The 23,749-nt window shown below is 43.5% G+C and overlaps 1 protein-coding gene across 4 annotated transcripts in view; it reads right to left on the bottom strand.

The window, feature by feature from the left end:
* LOC106731438 (protein phosphatase 1 regulatory subunit 14C) overlaps positions 1–23,749 on the bottom strand; it is a 73,237-nt gene that overhangs the window by 38,493 nt on the left and 10,995 nt on the right. The window lies entirely within an intron of this gene.

The raw sequence follows: 23,749 nt of genomic DNA, 5'->3' as shown, positions 1-23,749 counted from the left end.
TATAAGCACTTTCAATAGCTGCCACTGAATTATTACATAGTTTTGAAGAGAGGGGAAGAATAGCCACAAGACACTACGCACACATATACCAAGAGACATATTTACCCAGTGTTTTTACCCTTATCTCAATTTTTGGTTTTTGGAAAATAAAATGAAAATGTACATGCTTCATTTAATTCATTGCTTTGGGATGGACCTGGGGGGATGAGTGGTTCACTATGCCAGCTACCCCAGGGAGAGTGGACTACCCCAACCCTCTCTCACCGCAGCAGCTTGGAACCAGGTGAGAAGCACCTCTTCATGGCCACTGCAGCTCCAGCAGGTACAGCTGGGGAAGGGATGCATGTCCCCAGGCTAGGGCAGGTCCAGGTTCATCTGCCCCCTGTACTCTCCAGTCAGAGTGAGGAATGCAACAAACTGTGCACTTTCCCCTGGCTTCTTGACAAAGGGGAACAGCCAGCAACATTCCCATACAAATCAGGGAGGGGAGGATGCTTAAGGGGTATGAGGCTCAGGGCTGGGACAGAGTGCCCCCAGCCAGCCCCTTTCACCTGCTTGGTGATTCTGTCTCTTTTCTGTATGGTTTTATGAGAAGCAATCCCATTCCAGGCACAAACCATTATGTTGCTTTCAGTTATGGTAAGAGGAAGCTGTCTGCCGAACTTTGTTGTTCCTAGCTCTTGCCATTTAGGAGGAGTTCTTGAACAGACAGAAACTCTCTCAAATATGAAGTAGGTAGTGAGGAAAAGTCACCTGGTGATTAAATCAGAGCAACGGGAGTTGGAGTCTGGTAACCAGGATCTACATGAAATATCTGAACAACCTTCAGCAAGTCTCTCAACCTCATCATAATTAAGCCTAGCTCCACACTGCAAACTTACCTGGATATAACTACATGTCTCAGGGGTGCTCGAGTCACACAGCTATCCCCACCTAGCCCTCAGTGCAGACAGCGCTAAAGTTGATGGGAGAATCTCTACAATCAACAAACTACTACCTGCTATGGAGGTGGAATAACTACACAGACTGGAGAAGCTTTCCAGTTGGCAGAGTCATGTCTTCACTAAACCACTACAGTAGCTCGGCTTTAAGTATAGACCTGCACTTAGTCTTTCCATCTCTAAAATGGAGGTAACACAGGAGAAGCTCACGGGGCTATTTAGGTTTACTGAATTAACATTTGCTTCCATTTTGAAATCGTTGTATTGACTATGCTTTGTAACAAAACACACATGTACCTAAGAAACAGGAATAGGAACAATGTCCAGAAGAGCAGAGTTAACATTGTTTTCAGAACCTTGTCTTTACACTGCGTGATTGGTCTTAACGGTGTAAGACTTACGTTCCACTCACACAAGGGTTCTCACACTTCATTGCACCATGACCCCCTTATCACAACCCCAGGAGTGGGGAATGAAGCCTGAGCCTGCCCAAGCCCCACTGTCCCAGGTGGGGAGGTCAAGCCTGAGCTTCTTTGGGCAAGGGGGCCAAAGCTGAAGCTCGAAGAATTCAGCCCCAGGAGGGGGACTTACAACCTGAGTCCAGCTTTGGCCCTGAAACCCTCTGGCTTTGGCTTCAACCCTAGGAAGTAGGGTTTGGGTTCCAGCTCTGAGCCCCAAAAAATCTAAGCCAGCTCTGGTGAGCCCCCCAGTTTGAAAATGACTGCACTATTATGTATTTTTGTAAATTCACACATGGACTTTTGGTTTTTAAAGACAGAAAAGATGCATGTTTAATATTGGCATTTAAATGGACCATTAGAATTTAGAAGTCTAACCTCATTGACATGACTGAAATGCAGAGTATAAGTTTCTACTTTGACTGCTGATGTTTGACAGCAGAAATTTTTTTCCAAGGCAATCTTAACACCGAAGTAGCATATTGAAACAGATGGCAAATCCAAGACAAAATCTTGTCTATCAGAAAAAAGCTTATCTTTTCTGACACAAAATAGTATTTCTATAATATTTAGTGTGAAACCAAATCCACAGGAACACCCTAAAGTTACAGAATTGGGTATTTGTATATCCTCAATTCTCCCCTCCTTGCTGTTATAAGGATGGATGTAGGGTAAATATTGGCATGAGGGCAATGATATGGCTTAATGCAGTATTTCTCAACCTTTTTTGCTCATGGCCTCTGTCTGAGCCTTGTTTACCTCTGTGGGCCCCCCTCATAGCCGCTGTTAGTTGGAAAAAAAGGTACATAATTTACCTAATGTTCCATTTTTTCCATGTGGCCCCCTAGAGGTAGGGTGTAACCCACGGTTGAGAACCACTGGCTTAATCCAAGGAAAAAGAGGAAGAAAAGAAAAGGAAAAATATAAGGAAAAGAAGAAATTAACAGAAAATTAATACAGGTTGAACCTCTCTAGTCTGCCAACATCCGTGGTCTGACATGGTTTTAGTTAGACAGATGCCCACTTATTATGGGTGTGGTCAAGTTTCCCAGTCCCAGAAAGTTTGTTTACAGCCACCAATCCTGGCTGTTAGTGTTCTGTGCTGGTATTTAGCTCTAATTTATCCCCAAATGTCTTCTAAGAGCCCAGTAAACAGTGGAAGTGTTGGTAATGCTGCCAGACAATACTGACCTCCCGTGGTTCAACAAATTCTCTAGTTTGGCACTGGTCAGGTCCCATGGGTGCCGGGAATAGAGACGTTCAACCTGTACTTCGAATGCCCCATTTCTCTGCCAGATAATTCCTGATCCCACTCATGAGGAAAAGACACTGCATAACATAGGCGACTGGTGCCTCCAAGGAGAGCAGGTATAAGGAGAGAGAGACAGAGGGGCTGTGAGAGAGCACCCCATTTAACAATCAAAATTTTGGCAGAGGCACAGGAGTAGCACACCTCCTGGGTGCTACAATGAGTCGTCTATGGCTACATTCCTTCTCTAACACCAGAAGTCTCAACCACTTCCTGCATACCAGAAAATCAAATCACCTCAGACCTTCCCAGGTAACAAGCATGCATCATCATTCCCCTGGAAAAGCCTCCAACTCCTCTACAATTTGATCATTCATTAACACAATGAATCTGCATGCTGAAAACTGACAACTTGTGCGCACCATAAATTAAATTATGAACAAATACAAGAAATAATTAAATGCCTTTTTTTTTTAAGCTTGTGGTAGTGTTTCCTTGTATTTTTTTGTGGATTTGATTAAATACAAAGTCAATAAAGAAATAGGATTTCACAGAGTTCCACTGAAAAGCCTTTGTGGTTCAGAAGTTATGCTAAAAGCCTTGAAGTATAAAAAGGGAATGGATGAAATGAGATTGAGATCAGAGCTCACATGAGCCTAAACATTGGGCTCCAGAAACCCACAGAATACATTAGTTTCTGAAAATATGAATGTACAGTTAGATGCCAGCTGTTTGTTAAGTATTCTGCCTGGGAAGTAACTGGCAGATGCTTCTGTAGCTAACCTCAAGACGTAAGCATATTCCACATTTAATATGAGAATACTAACCACAAGACCATTATCACTCACATTTTCTTTAGAAGCCCTAAGCTGGTCTGCTAGCCTGGGAAAAATCAGAGCAGCCACAGATGCTACTGCTAAAATGTAGTCAGCACAACGTAGCTAGGCTCTGTGAGCATCAGACATCGGCTTCAGAGGAATTATTCTTCACTATTAAGTGTTTGTAAGATCTGGTCCTAAATATTGTTTCTCTTTTGAAGGCAGATGTGACGAAGACACAACAATCCCCTTAACTTGTCTCTCCACTCTATGCTTCCACCCTTATTCCTGAAATATTAATGATGCCTGGTGGCAGAGTAGGTCTACCTTTTCAAACTTCTGGTAAATGGAAAACGCAATCACGTTGGGTCAGATTTTTAAGAGGTACGTAAATACTTAACTCATTGATTTCCAAATCTGTTTGTCTTTTATTCCCTTGAACCCTGTAATAAGCAGGCAAGAGGGAAACAACTTGAATTCTAGCACATCTATAGAAGTGATATTAAAGTAATCGTAAGCAAAGTGCTTTTCCAAAAGGAAGCAAGCAACTGAACAAGCATCTATTGATGTATCAGATTTCTTTTATTTCTTACCTATACCATATTTCCTGTTATATTTCAAAACTAACAAACATTTAGCTTGACAAAGGAAAAGAAGTCAGAAATTATTTGATTGAGATGCCCTTTTTTATTTTCAGCTATAAAAAAAAACTGATCTATCCTCCCATTTTACCTTGTCCCATCACAGGGGAAGAAACCTGTAACTAAGACAGCATTAAGTTCAGAACCTATAAAATGAAGCTCTCAATTGCACAGTACGAGTATTAGGAGATGGCAACTGTAGAATCAAACAAAGTGGCTGGATTCATTTATGACTACTAATGTTGTAGCTTCACAAGTGATGAACTCACAAGTCTACAGCTTCAGTGTGTAAGCAAATTTCCTACACTATACCAGGAAAAAATTCTTAAGTTCAGTCACTTAGTTTGTGCCTCTCTCAAAGCCTTAAATATTAGCTACATAGTGATAAATGAGGGCTGGACCAAGTAATAAGCTAATTTGAGATAAAAGAATTTGCAACATTATGTGGAGAGCTAAATACACCAATTTCCTTACTTTAAATGTCTAATGGAGAAAGACTACATCTGTCTAACAAATACTGACTATTTGCACAACATTTCAGAGCAAGCTAAAGTTCTCAAAATAAAAAAACTTCAACTCAGACATGCATCTTTCCTCCAAAACAATAACAGTAGCAGAGGCTTATAACTATTCCATCTTCTCAAGAAGCCCACAGTTCAAGCACCCAAATAATTTCTATTCCACGTGACTCCTTACAACAATCACATCTCTTAAAAAGCCCCTTTCATCACAGACAACTTTGGGAAAATTCAGACAAAGATCATTTCATCATTGAGATGTTGCCATATTTGGAATGAAACTTATCTACATAGTTTTACTGGGTTCTCTTGAACAGCTGCTCTTCAGGTGTGTGGACCACATGTTATAAAATGTTATACAGACCACTTTCACTCCCATTGTTAATTGCAAAGGCCAACATCCTTCTCACTCACATAATATTCTGGTAGAAACCAACTAAGCAATTGTAGTAGAGACGCAGCATTAGCAATGTTAACTCTATTTTATTTCAAATTGTGATGGATTGGAGGGGTGCTACCCTTTTCTAGACATCTCAGCATTCAGTAACCAACAGGTCAAATCCATAACAGTGAGTATCCAGCAAGTGTTGGCAGGGAGCAAGGAGAGCCAACTGAAAAAAAGTGTGAGATCAGAATTCAAAGCAGTGATGTGTGTTCTTTTGTGTAGTTTGAGAGAAAAAGCTGGACACAGAGATGAAGTAAATCTTGGGAGCCAGACATGGAATGTCCAGAAATATTCTATTCGTGTCTATAAAGGATGGAACCTTGGAACAAGAAATGTGAGTTGATAGAGAATGCAATCAGTTCTTTTACTTCTGCTTTGTGAACACTGTGCTGAGCTCACGTGTCCTCCCTTCCCCACTCTCTCCCTATACACTGTAATTGAATCCCAGGGAAGCAATTCTCTGTGCTTTAATCTTTTCTTTTGTTGCTCTGTAATAAGTAGCAGCCAAATATGCTTTATCAAAGATATCATCTTTGTTTTGTTAATAAAATCACCTTTTTTTAAGACTATGATCTGATTCATGTGACCTACAAGGCAGGAGGGTCTGCATGTACATGCCTGAGGCTTCTGGGAGATCTGTATAACAAGCACTAGTAGATTTACTGTTTAATAGTTTTTGTATAAAAATTATTCATAGTATTCCCAATATGTTTTCTGTATGCATTAATATTTGGTGTACCCAGAAAATGCTTGGCGTTCCCTCTGAAACCGAATGGGAGCTATTATCGTCCATTTATCAAGTTTCACATAGCACAGAATTTTAACTCTGTGTAATGCTTTCTGAAAAGTCCTGAAAAGATAAAACTCTACTCTGTTTCAGTAAAGAATGGCATGGAGGTGCAAGAAAAATGAATGCAACAGGCTTACACATCATATGGGCTCAGCTCCTCCCAGCCCCATTAAAATAATATTCTATCTATACTGCTAAGTAAAGGGGTGATCATAACAATTTCAGGTATAACTGTGTTAGCTTTAATTGAGTTAACCATTAATAGCAGTGTAGACATGGTGCCAAAGGCTTCAGAGTGAGCTAGCACCCTGAATACATATCTTTGGTCCTTGTCAGGCTTATGTTCGGGTTGCTAGCCCACTCTGAAACGCATTTCACTGCATCTACACTAGGGATATTTAAATGTTCTTACATAACCGTGTAATCATTGAAACTTTCAGCTGTTACACACAAGGAAGCAGTTGGCTCCCCATACCTACTAGGAGCCTGCATGTAACCGTGAGGATTAATCAATGAGCCCATTTACACAGTTACACGTTCACATTCCTGATCTACACCACTGTTACTAGTGGGAGCTGACAAAATTGCTGGGCTCACCGGCAATGTAGGGGTGTGGGGGTCCCTGCTCCCAGAAAGAGCGAGGCCTCCAACAGAAGAGGCAGGGCTCCCCTCAACTGGTCCTCAGAGCCAGCCAGAGCACGTGATGCAGGGCTCTGGCGCTTGCTGGGTGGTGCTCTGACGGCAAGTCTAAAGGGCCTAAGGCTCTGGTTGCCAGAGCTCCAGGCCCTAAGGCAATTGCTCCCCTTGCCCCCACTGTCAGTGGGTGTGACTGCTCACATGGGTATGCCTTGCATGTTACAGTCATACCATCGGGCTTCGTCGACACTAAACACACCACTGGTGGTGGTGCCTACGAAAATGTAGCTACTCACCACACAGACAAGCACACTGCATCCACGCTGCAGTGCATAGCTACACGGGTCAGTGAAAGGCTCTGGCAGAGGGGAGACAGTGGGGAAAGGCTTTAGCAACTCCCCTCCACTGGAGCTTTTCTTCCCAGCAAGGAAAGATTTAGCAGCGGGATGGCTGACCTTTCCCCTGCACTGCTTACCCATGCCAGACCCCTTCCTTGTGGTGGAGAAGGGCTCCAGCAGGATATGACATTTCTAAAAACAGCCATGCAGATGGAAAGCCACAGCTTAAGCAAGTAGAGAGAGCTATGTGAAGTATGTACTATGGTACACACTCCCACCCCTCATTTACCTAAGCCCTGCCTCACCATCTATACTGCTATTTATACACATGCTGGGGGAAGAGGAGGTGCTACGCAAGTATGCACACATTATCCCTCCAAAAGAAGCATGTAGTGTAGACACAGCTTAAGTTGCCTCCCCTTTGCTTCTCCCCCTACTCCCACCCTCAATGCTCACTTCCCAGTTCGTTTGTTGCAATGTCTTAAGCACAACAACTGAATCCTAAAGCAGTACAATTTTCCAGAGTGAGGTTCCACGAGGCTGTCCTTCCCCATTCAATTCTAGAGGGATATATTACTGCAGAAGGGCAAGCAGTGATCAAAGGATGGAAACTGAAGCACGAACATACAAGTAGGTGAAGCAGGAACTACAAAAAGAGTACAAAGCCCAGCCCTGTGAGGATTAAGGCCAAAATTTGCCATCTGATATGAGCAATTATTGTTATCACAGAAGTAAATCCAGCATATTTAGTGTGGTCATCACTGGTGCACATTAAAAGCAAAAACTCCATATCACAGTAGCAAAAAGTCCTTAAACCTCATGCTTCAGGTAATAAAATAGATAAATGCAGGGTCTCGCGCACCTAACAATTTGCCTAGATTCCAAAACTCATTAAGGGCATCCTACACTCCATATCATGGGTGGGCAATAATTTTTCACCAGGGGCCTTGTAGCATCCAGGGAAATCAAGACCGTCCATGCTATGCCAAACATTGCCAGATTCTGGACACACAATCTAGACTCTGGAGAGACTGCATTTCCAGAGGAACACAGAAAATTGAAGAAAAAATGCTTTTAGATAACAGAATTAAATGACCATTTGTGCTGTGGAAATTAGACAAAGCCAACAACCAGAGTACAGTCAAGTGGATTTCAGAACAATCAGGCATAGTGTTGGAGCAGAAAACTTCATATTACAGTCTAACAGAGATACTGGAAAGAATGTGAAAAAAAAAGCACAGTGCTAAATTTGAGTCTTTAAACAGTCTGCCTTACTCTGTTCATTTCTAGAAGTCTGATTATACTGGTAGTCTCTCAACTAATTTTTCCTAACTGCTCAGGGAGATTAGAAAGATTATTAAAATACAAACCCAATAATAACTGGAGATTTCAACTATCCCCACAGACTGGTTTACATGTTACCTCAGGTTGAGGAAAGTTTACCTCTGCTTCTCAGCCTGTAAATGTCTTTTTGGAGCCACTAATCTTTGAACCCACAAGAGGAAAGGCAACTCTTGATTTAATCCTAAATGGAGCACAGGGTCTGGTCCAAAAGGTGAATACTGCTAGACAGCTTGATAATAGCAACCATAATAATTAGATTTAACATCTCTGCGGTGGAGAAAACACCACAGCAGTCCAATGCTGTAGTATTTAATTTCACAAAAGGGGACTACACAAAAATGAGGAAGTTAATGAAACAGAAATTAAAAGGCACAGTGCCAAAATTGAAATTTCTGCAAGCTGGATGGAAACTTTTTGAAGACACTATGATAGAGGTGAAACTTAAATGTAAACCCTTATGGGAGGGGGGGGGAAGAGACAGTACGAAAACCAAACAAGTGCCACAGTGGCTAAACAAAGAAGTAAAAGAAGCAGTGAGAAACAAAGAAGGCATCATTTAAAACATTAAAGTTAAATCCTATTGAGGAAAAAAGAAAGGAGCATAAACTCTGTCAAATAAAGTGTAAAAATATAATAAGGCCAAGAAAGAATTTGAAGAATTCCTAGCCAAAGATTCAAAAAGTAATAGCAAACATTTTTAAGTACATTAGAAGCAGGAAGCTTACTAAACTAGCATCTTGATTGTTCAGTGGCTCCACTGATAAAGAAGCACTCAAGGACAATAAGGTCATTGCAGACAAACCAAATGAATTCTTCACATACATCTTCATGGCTGAGGATATGTGGGAGACTCCCAAACCTGAGTCATTCCTTTGAGGTGAACAATCTGACTGACTGTCCCAGATTGAGACGAAGAGGAGATTCTGGAACAAACTGATGAACAGTAATGGGCAACCTGCAACCCAAAAGCAGCCAGAGTTCTGTGTTGGCCCACAAGACACTTTGTTTATATTGCCTAAGCAGAGGGTTGACAGATTCCACTGGTTTCTGTCAGCATAGTTCCCACCCACTGCTCACCAGTATTAGTAAAGCAGTGGTTCTCAAACTGGGATCCACAAGTGGTCCACAGCTGGAGCTCAACCCCCCTTTAATCTCATCCACCCTCCCGCCCCTGCAGCAGAGAGCTCACACTGGTTCTCCAACTTCATACCCCCATGAGGTTAGAGTGCCAGCACTGGCTTCCTGCTGGGAGGGGGGGGGGGGGAAGGGGAGGAGAGAAAGCCCTGAGCCTTGCTGTACCATCTGGTTTGCGGGGGAGAAGCTGCTCCATGCACTGCTGCTCCCCTCCCAGGCTTGGGGAACAGCAGTGCATAGACATGCTGCCTGCAGGCTTTCCCCTCTACTCACATTGACCAGATTTTGGCCAATGGGAGCAGCAGGAGGCCATGTTACATGGTAACTGGGAGCAGCAGGGGGGTGCAAAGACAAGTAAGTGCCCCCCCTTGCCCTCATGCCCAGACCCTGCTCCCCACAGCCCGCGTGTGCATGCACACTGAAACCCTGCACTTCCAGCCCATTACTGCACCTTCCACCCTAGCCCGACACCCTACTTCCAGCCTGTTCTTGCACCCTACCTCTCACTCAGAACTTGCACTCTCATCTCCTCCTGCATCTCACCTCCTGTCCATACCCTAAACCCTCATCCCACAAAATCCACTAACCCCAGAAAAGTTAATCTGGTCTTTGGGGAGCCTGGCCTGACCCTCAGCTCTCCCTGTCCTCCCACCATGGGGCTGGAGCTCCAGGGGAGTGAGGTGTCTCAGTAGGGGGCCACATCCTTCATTTTGAGGCTCACCGAGATGAAGGATGGCCACTTGTGAACTAAACGGTAATAAGTCACCAGGACAATATCATTCATCCAGGAGTTCTAAAGAAACTTACTGCAGAATTAGCATGGTTTGAAACCTGTTCTTTAAATCAGCTTCTGTACTAGTGACTGGAGGATAACTACCATAATGTGAATTTTTTTGTAAGGGCTCTAGTGGTGATCCTGGCAGTTACAGGCTAGTAAGTATAACGTAGATACCTGGCAAAATGGTAGAAACTATAGTTAAGAACAGAACCATCAGACACATAGATGAACATATGTTAGGGAAAATCAACATGGCTTTTATAAATGAGAAATCATGCTTCACTAGAATTCTTTGAGGAGTGTCAACAAACATGTGGACAAGGGGCAATCCAGTGAATATCATGTACTTACATTTCCAGAAAGCCTTTGATAAAGTCCCTCACCAAAGGCTCTTAAGTATAGTAACCTGTCATGGGATAAGAAGAAAGGTCCTCCCATGGATTGGTAACTGGTTAAAAGATAGGAAAAAAGGGTAGGAATAAATGGTCAGTTGAATGGAGAGAGGTAAACAGTGGTGTCCCCCAGCAGTCTATACTACCAGTCCTATTCAACACGCTCATAAATGATCTAATAAAGGATTTAACGGTCAGGCGGCAAAAGTTGCAGGTGATACAAAACTACTTGAGATAGTTAAGTCCCAAGCAGATTGTGAAGAACTTCAAAAGGATCTCACAAAGCTGAGTGACTAGACAACAAAATGGCAGAGGAGATAAATGCAAAGTAATGCACATTGGAAAACGTAATCCCAACTACACATGTAAAATTATGGGGTCTAAATTAGTTGTTACTATTCAGGAGAGACCTTGGAATCATTGTGGTTAGTGCTCTGAAAACATCCACTCAACATTCAGCAGCAGTCAAAAAAGTAAACAACGTTGGAAATAATTAACAACAGGATAGAGAAGACAGAATATATCTTATTTCCTCTTTATAAATCAATGGTATACCCACATCTTGAATATTGTGTGCAAATTAGGGATGTAAAAATCCCATTTAATTAGTTAACCAATTAAACATTAGACAAATGAAGAGGGTGGGTGAGGGGGCCATGCAGAACAGGGGCTGCAGAAGGCAGGGAACAGCTAAAGCCCCCACCAGCTGGCCTTTCACATTGCTTGGTTGTTTAAAAAAGGCAAGAGAGATTTTGGAACCTGAAAAGGTTCAAAGAAGGGCAACAAAAATGATTAGGGGTATGGCTGCCATATGAGGAGACACTGAAGAGACTGGGATTTTTCAGTTTGGAGAAAGACATGACTAAGGGGATATTATAGAGGTCTATAAAACTGTGATTGATGTGGAGAAAGTAAAATAAGGAAAAGCTATTTACTCCTTTCCATAATACAAGAATTGGGGGGGGGGTGTCCTCAAATAAAATTAATAGGCAGCAGGTTTAAAACAAACAATGCACAGTCAACCTGTGGAATTTCCTGCCAAAGGATGCTGAAAAGGCTGAGACTTTAAACAAAGTTCAAAAGAGAGTTAGATAAATTCAATGGATATTAGCTAAGATGGGCAGCAATGGTGTCCCAAGCCTCTTCAATCAGGGCTGGGAATGGATCACTTGATGATCTTTTCTCTTCTTTCTCTCTGGGGTCACTTTTGGAAGATAAGATACGGAGCTAGACAGACCTTTGGTCTGACCCAGTATGGATGTTCTTATACAGAGGTAAGGATCCATAGACTTGAACCTAGGTCTGCAGAGCCTGGGACAGCTTGTGTGTCCACTGTGCCACCAGGAGACCTTAAAAGGTAACACCCAGGAAGCACTATGAGAGACCAGGTACCACAGGCCGGTCCACCTAACAATTCTGCAGCCCTTTAATTGACCATGTGTCAAATTTAATACAATAGGTTGCCCCAGAAAGCCGTCCGAGTAACTAAGCAGACTTTGGCTTGAGCCAAGATCAAATTATACTTCATCTCCTGATCTCTGCACTCTGACTCCAGCCTGGTAGTGATTTCTGCCTCTTGATTTGAGCCCGGTAGTGCCTCTAATCTCCAGTTTCTGACTCGGATACTGACTCTTGCAATCTGCCAACTTCTGCCTGGCAATTAACATTGCTGGTGGGCAGACCTCAACTCATCAGGGACTACTAGGCCAGATTACCCTACTCTCAAGGACTAGGAGGGTAAGCAATTTACAGTTCTTAGGATATTCTTTCAGAGGTCCAGTCTGTGAGACTAATAAAAGAATTAGTGCTTTAGATTTTTCAATCATTGAGCTCCCTAGTTAAAGGGAATAATAGAAAGTTTGAGTGTATTGTCAAATGCAAGAAATCCTCAAAGCATGAGAAACATTAGGTGCTTTCAGATTTGTGATGAGAAATATGGCTCTAATCAGAGAATAAGTATCTATACTATGCCATCAAATTTTATTTCAAGATTATCTACCTTCTGACAAGTCTGGAAGCAATTTGTTTCCATTCCCTTTTTTATTAGGTGTAATTACTGAAAACATAACAGCTTCTCATCTTCCTTGGCATACGTTTTCTCATTGTAATGTTTGGGTTAATCAATCCTCCTTTGAAAACTATTAGTTTATTGTTAATGATGGCCTTTCCCTTTCAATTTCATGAATACTTTGTTGGGAGAAGGCAAGCCAATTAGTGTCAGCAGATTAATTTTCTACCAGGCCCACTTGTATGGCAAAAAATACGGGTGGGAACTCTGGTGAAAGTCAGACAGATGTTTTATATGTCCACCAATGTCAACTGGCCCCTCCAGGAAATATGCATAGTAAACACCCTCAGAACAGAATTTTCCGGTATTTTCTACAAGCACTCTATGTCTAGGAGGAGGTGTCATGACAGCTATCACTCTCCCTTTCAGAGTTAGAGAAAGCCCTAGAAGAAAAAAAGATGCTAAATAAAATCTTTGGCCTTGATCCTATTTGGATAGTTGACATGCTAGCCAACAAGTCGCTCCCCCCGACCCTTGCTGCCTCTATCAAAAAGAGGCAGCAAATGAGGGAGTAGAGTGAATGCTTCAAAGCAGCAGCACCATGTGGAGTCCAGGGCCAGAACTGCTGCTTTGAAATGCCACGTGCAGCTGGAGGTCCCTGAGCTACACATGGCATCTCAAAGCAGCAATGCTGTGTGGAGCCTGAGTCAACTGGGGACTTCCCCACTGACCCTGGGCTCCGTGCAATGCTGCCACTTTGAAACGTCATCGGAACACGGGACGAGAGGGAGACTGCTTGAGTCCCCTGCTGGCCCCGTGCTCCCCACAGTGCTTTTACCTTTGAAGTACAGCAACAGCTCTGTAGCAAACTGCATCAACTATTCAATTAGCCAATTAATTGATATTTTACATCCTTACTTGCAGCAACCAATTAGTCCCCAAATTGTATTCAAGGGTGTATAACACAGTGCTCCTTCTCCTCCTCCCACCTCCACTCCCATCTTCAATAGACACCTATTAAAACTATTAACCTACCGTATTTTCCGGCGTATAAGGCGACTGGGCGTATAAGACGACCCCCTAATTTTCTAGTTAAAAGATAGGTTTTCGTCTTATACTCGCCGTATAAGACTACCCCCCCTTAAGAGGCCAACCGGCAGCGCCCCAGCACCCCTCCGCCTCCCCGGCTTTGTTCCCGGTGTCCCTGGTCTGCTGGAGACGGTCCCCAGCAGACCAGAGGCACCGGGAGCAAAGCCGCAGCAGCGGCGGGGTCCCGTGCCTCTGAGGCTTTGCCAGAGCAAAGCCTCAGAAGCGCAGCACCCCGCCGCCGCTTCGGCTTTGCTCCCGGTGCCTCTGGTCTGCTGGGGACCGTCTCCAGCAGACCAGGGACACCGGGAGCAAAGCCTCTGAGGATGCTGGCAGCTGCCGGCTTCCCCCGAGGCTTCGCAAAGCCGTGGAGGGGCTCGGGCAGTGGGGCAGCCCAGGTGCGCCTGGGCTGCCCTGCTGCCGGGGCCCCTCCGCGGCTTTGCTCCGCGTCTTCCTGGTCTGCAGACCAGGGAGACGCAGAGCAGCTTTTCTCGCCCCGGAGTACACGGGCGGCAGGACCGCGAGGTCCCGCAGTCTGTGTCCTCCGGGGCGAGAAAAGCCCCGTTTGTACCTCCAAGTCGGACTGCCTGTATACCCGGCATATAAGACGACCCCCGATTTTTGGGGGATGTTTTTTAGCATAAAAAGTAGTCTTATACGCCGGAAAATACGGTAGCTCAAGAGCTGGATGCATCTCTATCAAACTTAATCCATACATATTGTTTAAGCTTTCAGGCATAGTGTTTTTGAAATGTACATCAGACTTTAAACAATTCCTAGCTCTCAGATTAACAGAAATGGAGAGGAGGAGGAAAAAGGGAAGACTGAGGAGGTTTGCTTTTTTGTAGGAGTGCTCTTAAAATTCACAACCTGCAAGAAATGTCTTTGCCAGGAATATAATCTCTGTAGTAATCATGCTGCCATACATAAACACACCCCTGGTTTATCTCAGTGATAGCAACTTTTTTGTACAGCATTTCCAAGTAAGAGCTTGGTCATGAGACGCATATCCTAGTACAGAATCATTTGGTGAATGAAAAACAAATGTGTTACCAGCAACTGCAGGAACCACTACACCTGGGTAGCTATCAAGTGATTAATCTTTGACCTAAAAGTTAGGTAGTACTATAGCAGAATGACAGAAATAAGAGCAGAAGTGTCTATGACATTGTCATTAAGTTTGTATATACATTTTACCAACAGTAGGACTTTGCACAATTCTTCCAGTTTCTCCAATAACAAAAAAAAGCTCTGCCATACTCCAGATTTAAGAAACCCGGTTAATTTTAATAGAAAGAAAGATATTAATCATTTTGGCATTAAATTTTCCTTAGAATACAACAGCAGTGGCTAATGCAACAAGACACACAAAATGGCTTCATCTGCAAAAACAAAGCATATGGCTATTTCAGACCATCTGAACTCTGCATCACTTTCTTTTTTAAAACAAAGTATTCTATGAACTGCACTTATTTTTTTAAATATAAAGAAAACTAATTCATACAACAATATAGACACTGTTTGCCCACTTACAGTAAGTATATTCTGAAGGTCCACAGTTGAGACACAGTCTCAAAATTAACATCTGTCAAAGAACAACAACAACCAGCATTGAGGCAATGATCATCAAAGCTCAGATTCAACATACAGGATACGTGGTAGATTTGGCTTTTATATAAGGCTTTTGATTCAGTCTCGCATGACCTTCTCATTAACAAACTAAGAGAAACAATGTAGATGGAGCTACTATGAGGTCAGTGCATAACTGTTTGAATAACCATTCCCAGAGAGTAGTTATCAATGGTACACAGTCCTGCTGGAAGGGCATAACGAGTAGGATTCCATAGAAATTAGTGCTGGGTCTGGTTCTGTTCAATATCTTCAATGTTTTAGATAATGGCTTAGCGAGTACACTTGAAGTTTTTTGCTAACGCCAAGCTGGGAGAGGTTGCAAGTGTTTTGGAGGATAAGTGCTGTACAAACCAGAGATGTGAGGTTAAAGGGATGAAACTCAGCAATGACAAATGCAAAGAACTCCTCTTAGGAAGGAACTATCAGTTGCACATATACAAAATGAGAAGTGACTTTCTAGGAAGCAGTACTGCAGAAACAGATCTAGGGGTCATAATGGACCGCCAGCTAAATACAGGTCAGCAGTGTAACACTGCAAAAAAAATTCTGAGATGCATAAACAGCAGTGTTATAAGCAAGACACAATCAGTGATTCTTCTGATCTATTCCACATTGATTAGGCCTCAGCTGGAGTATTGCATCCAGTTCTGGGTGCCATGTTTCAGGAAAGATGTGAACAAACTGAAGAAGGTCCAGAGAAAAGCAACAAAAATTATTAAATGTCTAGAAAAGGTGGCCCATGAGAGAAGACTGAAAGAACTGGGTTGTTTAGTACAGAAAAAGAAGACTCAGAGGGGACACAGCAGTTCTCTAGCACTTAAAAGATTGTTACAAAGAGGGAGAAAAAAAATGTCACTTAACCTCTGATGATAGGATAAGAAGAAATGGACTTAAATTCAAGCAAGCGAGATTTACAGTGGAAATTAGGAAAATCTTCCTGACAGTGTGGTTAACCACTAGAATACATTGCAGAGGGTGTTAATATTTGTTTCCTTGTTGTAAATAGTTAACCAGGGAATGGGTACACTATTTTGGTTATGTTAAAATGACAGGTGAGCCTCCACTCAGGGAAAAGGCAGAACAAAAAGGAGAAAGAGCAGGAAGATGTTGCCAGGCAATGAGAATCAAATAGGGGGTGCTCTTTCTCTCCTCTCTGTAAGAGGCTGTGTGGCAAGTGCTGCCTCAGGAGTTATCACTGGCTCGGCATGACAACTGACCACCTTTGGGAGGTAACACCTAGAAGGGTGTCTACTCATTGGGAAACATACCCGCAGGCATGGATCGCTCTAGTTCGGTAGGACTGACCTACATGCATGACAGCGCAAAGGCGTTAGGGTGGAAATCTAGTTAGGATCCAGCCTGCGCTCCTCCTGCTGTTTGTTCATCCCTGATCCTTGTCTGGATGGGAGTCCCAAGCTGGCTTTCCCTGCAGCGAGAGAAGACAAGGTAGGAGTTCAACATCTGTTCTCCCTTTCTCTTTGTGTGTGTTTCGCTGTTGTGAGAGTTCAGTTTCCAGACCTAATCATTCCATCCTTCCCCTGTCCTTTTTACCTTTCCTACCCTATAGTTAATAAAATATAGTTTTGGTTAACCTTTTTTTTCCAACTCCTCATTGAATGCTCTATAGACAGGTGAAAGAGGAAACCTACTAAGAAGGTCAGGTGGACCTACTTGGGGTGATCATTTAGAAGGAAGTTTGTGGAATCTCCATCATTGGAGACAAGGGCAGATGAAAATGCCGCGGGGCCCAGGGCAGCGCCGTGGGGCCCCAGGCAGCAAAATTTCGCAGGGCCCCTTCTTTGACACTGTGCATGCGCCATGGCGCCACGGCGCATGCGCGGGGCCTCAGGAAGTGCAGGGCCCAGGACAGCCGCCCTGCTCGCTCTGCCCTAAATCTGCCGCTGATTGGAGATACTTAAGAGCAGGTTAGACAAACACCTGTCAGGAATGGTCTAGATTATGCTTGTTCCTACCATGAGTTCAAGAGACTAGATATCATGACCTCTTGAGAGTTCCTCCAGTTCTAAGATTCTGTATCATCAGAATGGGTAATTATAAAAACTTCCAAAACAAGTTTTCTACAATAAGCTGGAAAAAAAAAGTGCAGTAGTTGTCAACGAAAAAAGCTTCAAAGACACTTAAGAAAATTCTCATCTCTTGTGGCATGAACATGGATAGCTTCGATGCCACAAATGCTCTCCATTCAGATCAATAAGGTTATAAACACTTTGAGAAAGACAGATGCAAAAAGGATAAAAAAAGGAGCTAAACATCATGACAAGTTTTCAGAGCAAGTGGTGTGCTATCTTTATGTTCTTGTATCTCAATCAGATTTTGCAGCCACATGAGAATGCACAATACAGTGACATCATTGGATATGACGACAACCATACACTGTATGCATACAGTATATACAAATGACAGTTTAAGTCGATAATGTTATTTGCATTCTTCTAAAGTAGTAGTCTTTGCAGTAGATACGTAAATTATCAGCCAACTCTTTAAATAGTAAGTTAGGAACTTGATTTGCCATCAGTCTATTTTCAAGTGTGGCAAAATGGTTCACTGATATCTTGGTGGTAAGTTTCCCATGGAGCTCCAATCAAGACCAGAGTCTTTGGTCACTCAAGAGAACTCAACACTTTTCTATGAAAAGAGTAATCTACTACTGTACCTCACTTTTCACTACGTTTTTGATTATACTTGCACAGCACTATCAAGACCATCATCATGTGACCCCAGCCACAGAACATGCCCATGATGTTCCGACTAAGGGCAAAAAGGCCCCAAACAAAGGAAGAGGTGCATGTGTAAGGTAGACTTTTGCATTGGAAACCCTTTTACACCAGTGGGATTTCACTGCCTTATAAAGGTGCAGGCATCTACATCTAAGGATGTTAAATTGTGAGTAACTGAGCCCAAGGGCTGTTGCTACGCTTCAAAGGTGAAAGCACTGTGTGGTGCCCATGGTCGGCTGGGGACTCCCCTGCTGACCCTGGGCTCCATGCCATGCTGCTGCTTTGCAATGCCACGGGAAGACCGGCATCAGGTTCACTGAAGCATTTCAAAGTGGCAGCATGCTGCGGAGCCAGGGATCAGCTGGAGATTCTCCCGCTGACCCTGGGCTCTGTGCTGCACTGCCATTTAGAAATGTTGCAGGGAGCTCAGCATCAGGATCAACACAGCATTCCAAAGCGACAGCGTCCGGGGTCAGCTGGGCTCCACGCAGTGTTTCAAAGCAGCGGCACCACATGGAGCCCAGGATCTTGCCCCTGGCTCCATGCAGCACTGCTACTTTGAAGTACCCCTCCTCTTTCCCCTCCTTGCTGCATCTTTCTGACAGAGGCAGCAAGGGGGGAGGGAAGCAACTAGTCAGTCAACTAGTCGAGAAGCATTTGCTTATCGAATAGTCAACTAGTCCTTCACATCCCTAGCTACATACCTTGATAAGATCAGGTACCATGTTTGTGCCATTATACAGTACATGTAGAAAGTGCATTAGAGATGATACCAACACCAAAAAACAGTTTAATCGTGCATTTATATTCTACATAGAAATGTACAGAACAACACGAAAGGAATCATGAGGCTGAACCTATTTGCATATCATATGTCACAATTACCCTACTGACATTTGAATCAAATGCAAAAACCTTACAGTTACTAGAGTGTAATCCTGTTAAGACAGATAGATAAGAGGATTTTCACTGTGAAGCACTGATCATGCTGTAATTCTGTATTTATAGAAGTCCTGCATATAAAACTTAAATTTACAATCCTCACATTAGCAATGTAGTCAGAAATGCAAAGTGCCTTGATTTCAGATTAAAAAAATACACTCTAATAGACTGATAAAAACAACTATAAATTAGGGCCTTCTGAATAAGAATAAAAGATAAGGAAACATTAATGAGGCATAACAAATGTTTTGTGCTGGAGACAGAAAGCTGTGTGTTACTGGATTAACAAAGCTACCAATTTTGTAACAATTGAAGTCCACACACTTCCCTCAAGGTTTAAGTACACTATTCTACTGGTAACTAGTCTACCATATGGACAACAGACAGGTCACAGACACAATGATTTTGTCCTATTTCCTGGAAATAATTTGGATGCTGTATTGAACATGTTCCTAGAATAACATGATGGGTTTTTAAATAAAAGATTTTATCAATTACCAGAATTTAAGGGGATGATTATAGATCAAATTGACCTAATGAAGATTTGTCCCCACTATGTACTTAGACTCAAATACTCTTTTGTTCCAAGAATGCCATTATCTTTAATAGTAGTTTAGCTACCCTTTGTAATAATTGCTTACAAAAAAAAATTATCTCTAGTACATGAAGCAGACATACTATTTTAAAATTTTACTCCTTTTCTCAAGTGACAATAACCTCTAGAATTTCACTTATGTAACTCCATTCTGCGTGTCATCCTGGGGTTGAGAAACAGCCAACATTTTAAGACATGTAACTAGCACTTGAACTGACAGATGGATAGTAATGACTAAACTACTTAATTTAGGCCGTCAAGCCAAAGTTTCTGGAGTTTAGTGGGTGGGTGGCAGGCAAAGGAGACAGAAAGAGAAAAAGACAGAGAAGCACTGTCACTGTAGCTAAACAAGAGGTAAGTCTGCAATAATGGATTGATACTTCTGCTGCTGTGTCATATTTGCAGACAAGAGATGAGTCTGCTATTCAGTTTGATTCAGGTTACGAGTACATTTTTAAACCTACATGCAAAGCAATTCTTTGAGAGCACAGGAAGTGAGATTATCCCTTGTGTATAGTGAGATTGTTTGGAGATTTATTAGCTGGTCAGAGACCAAGGGCAGCATCTTTTCAAGTGAGGAGACACACTGAATATATAGTGAGTGCATTCCCTTGAAGCTGGGTGCATGGGCAGCCACCCAGAAGAAATTCAGATACTGCCCAGCACCCACAGCCACTAGCATCTGTTTCTATTGATGGTGCACATTTATACATGTCTTGGTGCACAAAAAAATGTATTCCACTCATGGACTGAAAATGTTGGAGGGAACATCAGTGAGCTCTGCCAGACAACAAACAGGAAATTCAAGCCTATATCAACAAACAATTAGTGTAATAGGGATATAAGCAACTATAAGCATAAGCTTATCGGTTAGTCGAATAGTTCCTCAACTAGTTGCTTTCCCCCCCTTGCTGCAAGGGGTGGGAGCAGGAGCAGGTGCTGGGGGGGGGGGAGCCTGCTTAAAAACCAATTCCCCCCAGCACCGTCTCCATATGGGTCAGGGAAGGCAGAGAGGTAGTGGGGACTAGGCGCAAGCTGGGAATCATCTGATTCCCAGTATGCACCTGCTCCCAGATGCTGGTTTTTAATACATTTAAAAAGCAGAAGCTCAGCAGGGGGGACCTGATGCGAGCCAGGACAGCTGATTCCTCCCAGCTCTTAATAGATTTTAAAGGCAGAGCCGCAGCGACTAGTCAAATCAACTAAATTTAACACCCCTATAGTACCAGTTTATTCACAGGACAAACCTGACAATTCCCTATTTGAAGATTGAGATTTTATTTTTATTAGCACATCTTCTTACCCAGATATCAGTCTATTTAAAGACACTTCACATGCCTCCTAACTGGAGTTTGACATGCAACAAACATTTTTGTCATTTGAAGAAGGTTATTTGTGTTTGTCATTTGAAGAAGTATGTGTTTCAGTAGCAGAGATTAGAATTGCTCATATGGCAAGGTGAGAAGACTGGACCAGATTCTGCCCTGACTTGCATCCTTTTAAATGGGAAGCATGTCAGCACAAATTTGATTTGCTGTCTTATAACAGAAATAACTGGATAATCGAGCTATGTACCTAAAGGGAGAAAAAAAGACTCATAACTATGACTGCTTACAGATGCTGTTGGTTTTTTTTAAAAGTACAATTATATACTTTAATAAGTGACTCATCTGTTCCTTTCTTTCTCAAAAGACAGCCACACCCCACCACAAAGAGCAAGACCTGTATCCTCCAGTATGAGAGAGAAAAGAAAAAAAAAATGAAGTAAATTAGTTCACCAACTTAACTAGTTCATCTCTGGACAATCAGTAGTAAGTAAACAGGGACTTCATCTGCACGGGATGATTAAAGAAATTCAAAGTTCACTTTAAAAATCTCTGGAGAACTCATTGGCACTACTACATTTAAAAATCATGGTAATAATCAGGATACTTAAAAGGCAACACACTTATACAATATTTATATGTTTTAAAATACAACCTTTTCCTGTGTTCCTTGAAGGGGCAACATTTCTTATGTTACAAAATTTTTAAGAAAGAAGAAAGGAAAAAGCTAAATGTTGCATTCGAGTCTACATTTTACAGAAGTTTAGGTAACACATTTACATCATCAAAAAGGGAGACTGAAGAAACCATTCCTGAAATTTTCTGAGACCCCCAATGATAAGTGAGTGATCTCAGCACCTCTCCATCTAAAAGGAAAATACAGGCAGTCCCCGTGTTACGTACAAGATAGGGAATGTAGGTTTGTTCTTAAGTTGAATTTGTATGTAAGTCGGAACTGGCGTCCAGATTCAGCCGCTGCTGAAACTGATCAGCGGCTGACTACAGGAAGCCCGAGGCAGAGTTGCTCTGCCCTGGGCTTCCTGTAATCAGCTGCTGATCAGTTTCAACAGCGGCTGAATCTGGAAGCTTGGGACAGAGCAGCTGGGGCGCTGCCGGGTAGGTCCCCACAGCGCCGGACCTCAGCGCTGCGGGAACCAACCCAGCAGCACCCCAGCAGATCTACCCCAGGTGTCCCCAAGTCAGCCGCTGCTAAAACTGATCAGCGGCTGATTCCAGGAAGCCCGGGGCAGAACAACTCTGCCTCGGGCTTCCTGTAGTCAGCCGCTGATCAGTTTCAGCAGCGGCTGACTTGGGGACGCCTGGGGCAGAGCAGCTGGGGTGCTGCCGGATTGGTCCAGTAGCGCCGCTCCTTGGCGCTACTGGACCAACTCAGCGGCACCTCAGCTGCTCTGCCCCAGGCGTCCTGATTCAGCCGCTGCTGAAACTGACCAACCCGGCAGCGCCCCAGCTGCTCTACCCCAGGTGTCGGCGAGAAAAACCTAGTCTGCTGGGGAGAGAGGGGGTGCGCACCAGCTGCCCTCCCCCCCCCCCCAGCAGACCAGGGAGATGCCGGCAGCGGGACCGCCGAGATGTGCCGCGGTCCCGCCCGCATCCTCCGCGGCTTTGCTCCGCGTCTCCCTAGTCTGCTGGGGGGTCCCCCCCAGCAGACCAGGGAGACGCGGAGCAAAGCCGCAGAGGACACGAGCAGCAGGACCTCGGCGCGTCTGGGCTGTCCCGTTGCCCGCGTCCTCGAAGGCTTTGCTCCGCATCTCCCTGGTCTGCTGGGGCACCCCCCTCCCCCCAGCAGACCAGGGAGACGCAGAGCAGCTTTTCTCGCCCCGGAGGACACGGACGGCAGGACTGCGGCGCGTCTGGGTGGTCCTGCCACGCGCGTCCTCCGGGGCGAGAAAAGCCCCGTTTGTAACTGCGGATCTAACGTAAGTCGGATCTGCGTAACTCGGGGACTGCCTGTACAGTATGTGTATTACTTAGGTCATTTAAGACCAACCATGATACATACCTTTAACTTCACGAGAGCTTAATAATTGTATCCCGTAAGAGAAAGAAGAGTTAACCTGAGAATTTAACCGTTGTAAAGAGCCATGTTATGGTATTCCATTCACTAGCACAGATCTGTTCTGTAGGAAGTGGGAGCAACATTCTATGAAATGTAGACCATTCTGGACAGATTTTCTAAAAGGAAGCTTCAGGGGGTAGCCGAGTTAGTCTGTACACGATAAACTTTCACACACAAAAACAAAAACCACACAACAACAACAAATCGTCTGGTAGCACTTTATAGACTAACAAAACATATAGATGGTATCATGAGCTTTCGTGGGCACAGCCCACTTAATCTGAAGAAGTGGGCTGTGCCCATGAAAGCTCATGATACCATCTATGTTTTGTCAGTCTATAAAGTGCTACCAGACTATCTGTTGTTTTCTAAAAGGAGTTCATTTTTGGCCCTGTCTGTACTTACCGGAAATTAATCTTCTGGGGTTCTATTTAGTAGGTCTAGTAAGAACCCACTAAATCAACCACTGACAATGCCCCTGTCAACCCAGATACTCCATGGGCTCATGAGGACTAAGGAAGTTGACAGGAGAGTTTCTCCTGTCGACCTCCCACAATGGGGGCGTCACAGTAAGTAGAGCTAAGGTATGCTGACTCCAGCGACGCTATTCAGGTAGCTGGAGTTGCATATTTTAGTTTGATTTTCTCCCCCCAGCGCAGACCTGGCCTTAGACTACTTCATTATTAGTGGTGAGTTAAGCTTTTTTGAGAGCTGTTTCCCAAAAAACTGTTAAGTGGAGCTATGGTTATTCAAGCACAAGGTTACCATACTAAATTCCCCAAGAAAAGTTTTCAGAGACCCTAGCTACTTATTCATATTTGAGTAAAGAAATTATTCTCCCTCACTTCCCAAATCATTGCCAAT

Source organism: Pelodiscus sinensis, chromosome 3 (assembly GCF_049634645.1).
Source record: "Pelodiscus sinensis isolate JC-2024 chromosome 3, ASM4963464v1, whole genome shotgun sequence".
NCBI classification, from domain to species: domain Eukaryota; kingdom Metazoa; phylum Chordata; order Testudines; family Trionychidae; genus Pelodiscus; species Pelodiscus sinensis.
The sequence above is the reverse complement of the archived record's forward strand: the minus strand, read 5'-3'. Positions and strand labels throughout refer to the sequence as shown.